Below are 11652 nucleotides of genomic sequence, written 5' to 3' on the forward strand. Positions count from 1 at the left end.
AGATGCACTGCAGCAAGTACAGCCACCAGCAGATCAACCAGAAATCAAATATATAACGCTACTGTAGGCGTAAGCCGTTTGGATTCTCCTATGGCTATTTTCTAGCCAAGTATGAAAGCACACTACTATGCCAGATGAGATGACACTGAGTTATTAAACAAAATAAACGTAAAATAAAAAAGGAAAAATGGCAGACTGTGCCTAATTGAAATCCAATCCCTACTAAATTTTCCCACTTCGGTCTTTGCAATGGATATGTGCGTCACTAAGCGCAAAACACAGCGGTCGCAAGTCTCACTACAAATTGCTCACAATTGGCTAGTAGATGCACTGCAGCAAGTACAGCCACCAGCAGATCAACCAGAAATCAAATATATAACGCTACTGTAGGCGTAAGCCGTTTGGATTCTCCTATGGCTATTTTCTAGCCAAGTATGAAAGCACACTACTATGCCAGATGAGATGACACTGAGTTATTAAACAAAATAAACGTAAAATAAAAAAGGAAAAATGGCAGACTGTGCCTAATTGAAATCCAACCCCTACTAAATTTTCCCACTTCGGTCTTTGCAATGGATATGTGCGTCACTAAGCGCAAAACACAGCGGTCGCAAGTCTCACTACAAATTGCTCACAATTGGCTAGTAGATGCACTGCAGCAAGTACAGCCACCAGCAGATCAACCAGAAATCAAATATATAACGCTACTGTAGGCGTAAGCCGTTTGGATTCTCCTATGGCTATTTTCTAGCCAAGTATGAAAGCACACTACTATGCCAGATGAGATGACACTGAGTTATTAAACAAAATAAACGTAAAATAAAAAAGGAAAAATGGCAGACTGTGCCTAATTGAAATCCAACCCCTACTAAATTTTCCCACTTCGGTCTTTGCAATGGATATGTGCGTCACTAAGCGCAAAACACAGCGGTCGCAAGTCTCACTACAAATTGCTCACAATTGGCTAGTAGATGCACTGCAGCAAGTACAGCCACCAGCAGATCAACCAGAAATCAAATATATAACGCTACTGTAGGCGTAAGCCGTTTGGATTCTCCTATGGCTATTTTCTAGCCAAGTATGAAAGCACACTACTATGCCAGATGAGATGACACTGAGTTATTAAACAAAATAAACGTAAAATAAAAAAGGAAAAATGGCAGACTGTGCCTAATTGAAATCCAACCCCTACTAAATTTTCCCACTTTGGTGTTTGAGGTGGATATGTGTGCCACTAAGAGCTAAACACAACGGTAGCAAGTCCCCCTGCTAATTCCTCACAAAATGGTACTAGATGCAAATAAAAAAAAAAAAAGTAGAACGTTATTGTAGCCCTAAGAAGGGCTGTTGGGTTCTTGGAGAATCACTCCTGCCTAACAGTAAGCTAATAGAACACCCTAACGCTTTCCCTGACCAGCAGCAGCTCTCTCCCTAGCGGCATCCAGACACAGAATGATCCGAGCAGCGCGGGCAGCGGCTAGTCTATCCCAGGGTCACCTGATCTGGCCAGCCAACCACTGCTATCGACGTGTAAGGGTACCACGTCATGCTGGGTGGAGTGCAGAGTCTCCTGGCTTGTGATTGGCTCTGTTTCTGGCCGCCAAAAAGCAAAACGGCGGGAGCTGCCATTTTCTCGAGCGGGCGAAGTATTCGTCCGAGCAACGAGCAGTTTCGAGTACGCTAATGCTCGAACGAGCATCAAGCTCGGACGAGCATGTTCGCTCATCTCTATTCTTAACTTCTAATTTATGACCTCGAACTTGAGAGGGATTCATGGCAAGTTAGCTGCTGCCAAACTCTCACACATTATCTCCTAATAACAGTATCATCCTGAAAAGCAAATCTCTATTTGGAAATGGAACTTGTCACTTTGAAATAAACTTGCTGCTCTGCAATGTGGCCATTCTGACATCCTATTGAAAAGCCTGGATGAACTAAAACCTGTATTTTACAAGAAAAAGACCCAAGATAAATCATGACTCCAGGGCTTACTGCAGGTCCTGCAGACTGTGTCACAGGACACCAAGAGCAGGTCTCTATGATTTATGACCATTTCACAAAATACAGTCTCTTCACAAGTCACCAGCATTTACACCACTAAACTACCAGTTTAGGATATGGTATCTCTTTACTAAGATATAGGATATGTGTATAGGGTTGTGTGACGGGATGCTCTTCCTTCAGCCTCCAAAAGTGATGCATCTCATTTGCATATGACTTTGGAAGGTAATTTTAATTGATAAACAGGGAATAAAAAAAAGGAAAAGCAGAGCACTCTGAGTGTATATATATACACTCACCGACCACTTTATTAGGTACACCATGCTAGTAACGGGTTGGACCCCCTTTTGCCTTTAGAACTGCCTCAATTCTTCGTGGCATAGATTCAACAAGGTGCTGGAAGAATTCCTCAGATTTTGGTCCATATTGACATGATGGCATCACACAGTTGCCGCAGATTTGTCGGCTGCACATCCATGATGCGAATCTCCCAATCCACCACATCCCAAAGATGCTCTATTGGATTGAGATCTGGTGACTGTGGAGGCCATTTGAGTACAGTGAACTCATTTTCATGTTCAAGAAACCAGTCTGAGATGATTCCAGCTTTATGACATGGCGCATTATCCTGCTGAAAGTAGTCATCAGATGTTGGGTACATTGTGGTCATAAAGGGATGGACATGGTCAGCAACAATACTCAGGTAGGCTGTGGCGTTGCAACGATGCTCAATTGGTACCAAGGGGCCCAAAGAAAATATTCCCCACACCATGATACCACCACCACCAGCCTGAACCGTTGATACAAGGCAGGATGGATCCATGCTTTCATGTTGTTGGCGCCAAATTCTAACCCTACCAACCAAATGTCGCAGCAGAAATCGAGACTCATCAGACCAGCCAACGTTTTTCCAATCTTCTACTGTTCAATTTCGATGAGCTTGTGCAAATTGTAGCCTCAGTTTCCTGTTCTTAGCTTAAAGGAGTGGCACCCGGTGTGGTCTTCTGCTGCTGTAGCCCATATGCCTCAAAGTTTGACGTACTGTGCGTTCAGAGATGCTCTTCTGCCTACCTTGGTTGTAACGGGTGGCGATTTGAGTCACTGTTGCCTTTCTATCAGCTCGAACCAGTCTGCCCATTCTCCTCCGACCTCTGGCATCAACAAAGCAGAACTGCCGCTCACTGGATGTTTTTTCTTTTTTGGACCATTCTCTGTAAACCCTAGAGATGGTTGTGGGTGAAAATCCCAGTAGATCAGCAGTTTCTGAAATACTCAGACCAGCCCTTCTGGCACCAACAACCATGCCACGTTCAAAGGCACTCAAATCCCCTTTCTTCCCCACATTGATGCTCGGTTTGAACTGCAGGAGATTGTCTTGACCATGTCTACATGCCTAAATGCACTGAGTTGCCGCCATGTGATTGGCTGATTAGAAATTAAGTGTTAACGAGCAGTTGGACAGGTGTACCTAATAAAGTGGCCGGTGAGTATATATATATACAGTATATATATATATAATTAATTATAAACTGTACATGGTTAGTGGCTTAGGGATAGAGGGCTATGGTTAATGCTTACACTTCAAAAGCTACGGTTCGGAGCTTAAGATTAGTGCTTAGGGTTTGAGAACTTGGGTTAGTGGCTTTAGGGTTAGTGGGTTAGGGTTAGTCGGCTTAGTGGATATGTACCAAACTTATTTGGTTCAAAATTACAGAAATAGGCTGCCTGTTTATAGCAATACCATAAACATCTGAGATGAAAAATCCCTTTAAGTACTTGCAGTTGCACCCACTAATTTAGCTTGCACAGGATATTGTACAAATGTTAGATGGAGCTATGTACAGCTGATAGATACATAACTCTAAGTGTAACAAAATATCACAAATGTAAAATACTCAACACAAGCTGGAGATATTAATATGAGAGCAGCTTATATTTTCATATGTGGCTGTAGTAAAACATCAGAACAACATATAAATTGTCCACTATACACTGACAGATTAAAAGCATTGCATCCAAAAAGAGACGATAATTACAAAAAAGAAAGCACAAAACCCCAAGAAAGTGTCTAATGGAGTCTAAGTGCAGCGCTCCCAATTCATCAGCCAGGATCATAAAATCTGGTGAAAGGTTAAAATGCAGCGGAGAGAACAATGCTGAGATATTATATGCTTATAATTCATCCTCACAAGCAATGGAAATGAGAGCTCTCAGAAGAATGAAATAATTAGAAGGAGCCATGCAAGAAATCTTCTGCAGATTAAATTATATGGAGAGAAATTCTTCCTAATCAACACTTTGATTAACTTAGAAAAGAGGAGGAGCAAGAATCCAGACCCCGTGCGATGCCAAATCCTGGATATAGGAAGAAAAATGTCATTGACAAGGGAATACAGAAAACTGGCCTTAAAGGGGTATTCTCCTCTCATCTGGGCATTCAGTTTCATTTATCTGCCATCTATAAACATTTCTTCAATTACAGTTTATTAAAATAAATGTTCCTGTGTGAATATAATTAAATGTAGTTATATGGTTCCTTAGAAACAAGACTGTTGTCCTTGGATATGACCACCTCTGCTGGAGGGATTGCGCAAGGAAACAAAAAGTTTCTGAATATTAAATGTCTAGGAGTTATTGCATGTCCCACAGCCGTGCTGTGGTTATGATTGGTGAATCCAGGGGGTCAGGCAGGGCTCTATAGTGCATGTCTGGCCACTGCTGCCAGAGTGTTAGGTGGTCGTATCTGAGGAAGCTATCTCGTTTCTAAGGGCCAACATGGCTACATTTATGAGAAATTATCTTCACACAGGAACATTTTTTTTTATAACATCCAATGGAAGAAATGTTTACATACGGCAAATTAATTCAATTAAATGTAAATGCCCAGATGGGAATACCCCTTTAACATCTCCAAGGAAGTCTGACACATAGGGACAAAGTTGTAGAAGTCATAACCTCTATACAGTAGCTAGTAGGTAGTATTATAATAGGTGAAAAAATGCAAATGAATCCCAATATAATAGTACAAGCCTTATTATTTCCAGTATACTTTTTTAGTATACTTTTCCCCTCTATTTTTGTGTATACACACCAAGGTAACCAAGGCTAAAATTATATGAGTGACAATATAATAACATTCACATTATACTATACCCATCAATAATTATAAAATGCCATCCACAGCAGTGCTCATCAGAGCCCTTAACGCACCATCAGAGCCTTTGATGGTAACTATTGTCAAATTAAAATAACCCTAGAGGTGGGATCCAAGTAATGTGCTGTGTATGGGATTGTACTGCCAGTGACACAATGAAGTGAATAAATCATCATATCGCTCCCATAGGCAATGGTGTGGTATAGTCCGCATGGACACAATACACCCAGACCCTGTAACCGACATCTCAGTGCAGTTTAATGTCAGCACGTAATCTCACTAGAAAAAAAAAAGTTTCAGATCTCAGAGTCCATAAATCAGGGTGAGTTGTAAGTTGACAATATATTCTTGGCTTTAGGCGAGCTTGGTTAGAGCATAATAAAAGTAAATAGACTTTTTGAAGAGGTTTATAGTATCCTCTGCTATCAAGAGGAAGAGATATCACTTCTATAAAACAGAGCCAGTGGCTCGGTAAACAGCCGCTCAAATGACTGGCTGGTCCCATAACACCGTGCCGCAGCGAAGAGGCCAACAGCACAGACGCAGAGGGCGGATACTGGAGACAAGCGGCTCTTTTATTGTCACTTATATCCCAATCTCAGGCAATCTGACCAAAACGACCACTGGAAGGCTGAAAAGAGTCATTGAATGAGTGAACTGGACTGGGGGGAGGAAACCAAATGATGTCTGCAAGATAGTGGCCTCCACAGGCTCAATGCATGACTGCTCCCTGGATGATGCCGCTGAACTAGATTGCAGAAAGAAGGTGGATGTTACTATGATTAGAGGATGCAGGGTCAAAGAGCAGCCCCCGTTAAATGAAGGCCCCCTAGAAATTATATGTCTTCCTCTTGTCCTATCTCGCCCATTGGCAAGAACCAAATCAATTCCGTTATTTCTTGACCAGGAAAAGCTGTGTGATAGACCTGCATTTTTATTGAATGGCAAATCTACCTTGCTTTCTAACTATACATAGGACACCTTTTTGCACCACTTAAACTGGCTTAAATGCCTTGCACCACAGTTATCAGAAGTTTAGGACAGTCTTTATACACTTTTACAACTAGTAGTTTTTTATTGTAAAGTAAGACAACTTATCATCCAGCATCCGACAGTGATAATTCTGGCTCAGCATTAGACTATCTGGTCTAACTTTGTTATAGTTTTAAGAATAAGGCTACATTCACATGGCCGTGTGCCCATTCGGCCATAGCCAGGTGGGCATACTTCCGGCGCAGTGAAGAGGAGAAGGTGTCGGCTGAGTGGGCGTGTTTCTGGCACGCTGGAGAGGAGGAGGGATGACCCCCCTCCCCTCTCCATAGAGATTTTTGGCTGCGCACATGGGGAAAGATAGGACATGTATGCAACACCGCCGTCTAAGTGGGACGTATGTACGGCCACAATCTGCATATTTTGCTGTTAATATTAGAAAACCAGTAAACAAAAACTGTGACTGTGTCCTCTGAAACAGGATCCTCTAACAAAGAAGCATTGTGTTGTCTATATATCAATACTAGTATTTATGGCACCGCAGCAGAGAATCAATCAATCTGTAGTTCGTAGTTAAAGGTGATTTAACCCTGGGGTCCATGTAATAAAATGCACTAGGAATCTAGCCATTAGTCACTATGTTTGGATGTAAAAATATTTACTTTGTATTCAGTGATATCATCAGAGCAAATCCTTTATATGAAATTCATGGAATAATGATTGTGGCTTATGGTGAGTTTTCGGATGGTGAAAGGAAGACACATATCACTTATATTCAAGGTGAGGCCTCTTTTTCATTATGGGTATTAACAGTAATACTTTCCTAGTCACATCACAAACAACCATCTCCATGTCTCATTCCCTCTGTGCTGCAGGAGCCAATATCTCTAAGCTGGACCGGAAAAGTCTGCACCCGCTCAGCTGTGACAGGGAGAGAAGGTCGTGTTTATTGCAAACAGCATATAAAGATGATGAGGCCTGAAAGAGATGGAACGAGCGCAATACAAAATGCTGGGTGTAATGATCCTCCTGACGTCCCCACCAGACACCCATCACCCTATCACTGCTAATAAAAGTGATGCCAGAATTTAGTATTTACTCAGGAAATTATTCATATTCATAATAAAGAGATGAGAAAACATGAACAGGTAATAAAAAAAAAAAAAATCACATAAAAACAGAAAAGCACAACACATATGTTACGGAATGGTAACAGAAATCGTTTGCACTAAATACCATGTATAGTATGTTTTCTGAGAGTTCATTGCATCATGAATTAGCATAAGGCACTCACATTCGCCTTAACTTGTATAGATTAGGGCTTATTCACACATCAGTTTTTATCTTGGTATGCAATGTGTGATTTCCCAGGACAGTACACCGTCAGTCACTTTTGTGTCAATCTTGCATCCGCATCCGTTTCTATGAAATCTATTAATCATGTTTTCTTTTAACATCCGCAAAAAATCTGATGGTTTACATTAATTAGAAGGAAAAACACCTGGTTCCTGGCATCTTCAACAACAAAAAACTGACTCAACCCAAATATCACCAGTTATTTTTGTGAACCCATAGACTTCTACTGTCGTCCATGAACCACAAGCATGAATTAAATAGGACATGGTCTACATTTTTTTTCCACAGGCAACAGATCAGTGTTAGAAAATGAAAGAATGAAACAAGAATATAACTACTATATTACTTCTCTATGTACAAGAATATACCTACTATAATACTGCTCCCTATGTACAAGACTATAACTACTATAATACCTCCCCCTATGTACAAGAATATAACTACTATAAAACTGCCCCCTATGTACAGGAATATAACTACTATAATACTGCCCCCAATGTACAAGAATATAGTTACTATAATACTGCCCCCTATGTACAAGAATATAACTACTATAATACTGCCCCCCTATGTACAAGAATATAACTGCTATAATACTGCCTCCTATGTACAGGAATATAACTACTATAATACTGTCCCCTATGTACAAGAATATAACTACTATAATACTGCCCCCTATGTACAATAATATAACTACTATAATACTGCCCCCTGTGTACAGGAATATAACTACTATAATACTGCCCCCTATGTACAGGAATATAACTACTATAATACTGCTCCCTATGTACAGGAATATAACTACTATAATACTGCTCCCTATGTACAAGAATATAACTACTATAATACTGCTCCCTATGTACAGGAATATAACTACTATAATACTGCTCCCTATGTACAGGAATATAACTGCTATAATACTGTCCCTATGTACAAGAATATAACTACTATAATACTGCCCCTATGTACAAGAATATAACTACTATAATACTGCCCCTATGTACAAGAATATAACTACTATAATACTGCCCCCTTGCTGGGAGGTTGTGTGTGAGCAGAGCTCCTGAGTCTCCTGATGCCTGGAGACAGCCCAGGGCGGGGCCACCCTGGGTGGGGAACTTCCCCAAGCAAGGCCCAGGCTTCCAGGCCTACACCGGGAGAAATCTCCCTCACTAATTCTGATGGGGATGTAAATCCCAGAGTTATCCGCCAGCAGAGCAGCAGCCAGTTTGTGAGTGACGTTAATGTTATGAAGAAAGAAGAAAAGAAAGTGAGTGAAAGTGAAGGCAGATCCCAGCCCGGGCAGCATGGAGCACAGATAATGAAGCAGCTGAGTACAGGTCAGGCAGCAGGTGCACAGCCCCCCACTCCTGCACCCAGACAGCGGAGAAGATCTCTGGAGAGACAGACCCTGCAAGAGAACCTGCAGCAGAGAGAGGTTGTGTCCAGCATGGCCTGCACAGGCCGCACCAGGTCAGCAGCAAAGCCGCAGAGTGTCTCTGCACAGAGTGATCCAGCCTCAGTCTCAGGCCCGGCCATTACAGGCAGCAAACCTGAGAAGCCAAGCCAGGAGATGGTTACACCCAGGCAGCCTGGAGGACTACAGCAACCAGCACGGCAGGTGAAAGAGACCACCCGAGCGCCTGAGCTGCAGATGGCGGAGGAGATCCCGGCACTGGTAAGGAGGATGGGGGAGCTAAGTCACCACAAGCAGATGCTGCAGATGCAGATAGACTGTATGTACAGCCTGAGGACCGCGCACCCAGAGAGCAGCGCCCTGTATAATAGTAAGCTGCAGGCGCTAAGTAAGGAGCTGGCGGTGGTGGTCAGGGACATGGACTGTGTTCTGGAGAGGATGGGACCCCTGGCCGAGTCCTATAAGAACAGGGAGCGCTTTGCCCAGCAGAAGCAGAGCTGTAACCCTGGACCCCGGGCCCCTGCAGCACAAGCAGGACTTGATGCACCCCACAAAGTGTCACCCCAAGTATTGAAACCTGCAAGTTTCTCATTCCAGAAGGGACAGACACAAGAGCAGCCGCAGATTCCCGCAGCAGGTCTGAATAAAAATGCTGTAGTACCACAGGTCCCAGCAGAGACTGTGCAGCAAGACAGTGGACTTCCATCCATGCGTCATGGTGATGCGGTGACCCAGAATTGTGCTGTAGTGACAGAGACTGGGGACATTGCTGGACGTATTGATGTGGCTGAGGGGTTGGGGGATGGAGGGGACCCTCAGTCTATCTGGGAGGTGCAGCCACCGGTGGATGGGGGGCAGGGGGTTGTACAGGATGATGTGTGTGACTTCCCCCCTTTAACATCGAGCCCCCCAGATGAGTCAGGTCCCTCTACTTCAGACCCTCCGCCCAATACCCAGAGTGAGCCCCATCAAGAGCCTCCTAAAAACGCCTGGAGCCGCGGCGCTCCCTCCTTCACCTCTGGCGCACAATACTCCGGGCAGGCGTTTAAGAGGAGGAACGTGGTGCGCTTTAAGATCAGAGGCGCTAAGGAAGATCTCCCGGATAGGAGGTTTGTGGTCCGGGATCTCCTGTGCGGCCAAATGGGGTTCTCCCCAGATGACATCCTGGCGGTCATAAACCTTCCAGACAGACAGGGCTATGATGTCAGCTTTAAGCTCATGTCTAGTCTGGACAGGTTCTGGGATAAACTCCCCCGGTTCAGGGACAAGGATGGCTGGTGTAAATTCACGTTTGTCCCCATATCCAGGCCAGGTACCGTAGTGGTGAATATCATCTTTTGGAACGAGTCGGTTCCTCCCCAGGACATTCTAGTGTGGCTCAGGCGCCATTGTGATCTTGTGTCTGACCTCACCAAGAATAGAGACGCCGACGGTATCTGGACTGGAGGGTGGAAGGTTCTAGTAAAGCTGAGACAGTACAATAACATCACCCTACACCTCCCTAACTCCTTCTTCATTGGTAGAGAGAAAGGCGTCTGTTTCTACCCAGGGCAACCACGGAAGTGCTTCAGATGTGGTAAGATCGGGCATGTGGCTAAAATATGCACAGTAATAAAATGTAATCTGTGCGGGGAGGTCGGCCATCTCAGTGCCACCTGTGAGAAGGTCAAGTGTAATCTATGTGGTGAGATGGGCCACCCACACAAGGATTGCCCGGAGGCCTGGCATAACATCGCTAGAGACTTCTCAGATGATGAGATAGTCCAGGAGGCAGACGCCTTAGAGGAGGAGGCCATGCTGTCAGGACAAATTCTGACTAGGCGGGAAGTACAACAGGGCTCAGGTAAAACTGCTCAAGAACCTCAGCGGTCAGGGAGCACTCAGGGGAGTATGGAGGTTGTCACCCAGGAGCAGCCTCAGGCAGCCACCTCTGTAGCACCTGGTGATTATGAGGAGGTAAAGAAGAAAAAAAGAAAGAAAAAAGACAAATCCTCCCGAAAGCCTGAGGAGTACAGTGCGGAACCTAAGACCAGGAGGAAGTCCAGTGGTGATACTGGGGTCATGGTCCTTGGCAACCGGTTTGATGCTCTGTCAGAGTCAGATGGGGATTATGAGCGAGAGCTGGAACGTATTGACAATGAGTGTGAGGTGGACATAGGGGACCCCCCAACTAAAAAGAAGCCCCCTCCTGAAGATACCGCTGTGGAGTCAGACATGGAGACAGGTGGTAGACAGGGGGAGGATGACTCTGACACATGATGATGGGGGTCACTGCTCTGCTCTTTATCATTGTAATGGCTGGGTTCTCTCTAAAAGTTGCTTCCAGCAACGTCAACAGCATTAAAGTAAGAAGGACCAGACACGCTGTATATGACCACCTAAGATATCTGGGCGCTGATGTCATCTTCCTGCAGGAGACCCGTCTGACCACCTTGGGGCATCTCCGTGAGGCTGAGCGTGAGTGGCGGTCTGGTCCTTCTTACTGGTCACTGGCTGTGGAGCCGTACGCCGGGGTCGCCATACTGTTTAACACCACAGACGTGACGGTGCACAGGCTGACGGAGGTCGCTATGGGGAGGTGCCTGGTGCTAGAGGTGACCATCCATGGTAGGCGGCTCCGGCTGATCAACATCTATGGCCCACAGACAGTGACAGAGAGAATCCAGCTGTTCAATGAGGTGAAGCAGTATCTTTTTACCTCTATCCCTGTGATAATGGCGGGTGATTTCAATGT

General features: G+C 44.4%; 1 long non-coding RNA gene across 1 annotated transcript; it reads left to right on the forward strand.

Moving 5' to 3' along the window:
- Positions 1-5367: 5367 nt before the first annotated feature.
- On the forward strand, positions 5368-7247 carry LOC140068834 (uncharacterized). The gene is made up of 3 exons (XR_011848579.1): positions 5368-5477; positions 6819-6925; positions 7021-7247. It is a non-coding gene; the product is annotated as an uncharacterized lncRNA (long non-coding RNA).
- Positions 7248-11652: the final 4405 nt, after the last annotated feature.

The sequence above is a fragment of the Engystomops pustulosus genome, chromosome 7, assembly GCF_040894005.1.
Source record: "Engystomops pustulosus chromosome 7, aEngPut4.maternal, whole genome shotgun sequence".
Lineage (NCBI taxonomy): Eukaryota > Metazoa > Chordata > Amphibia > Anura > Leptodactylidae > Engystomops > Engystomops pustulosus.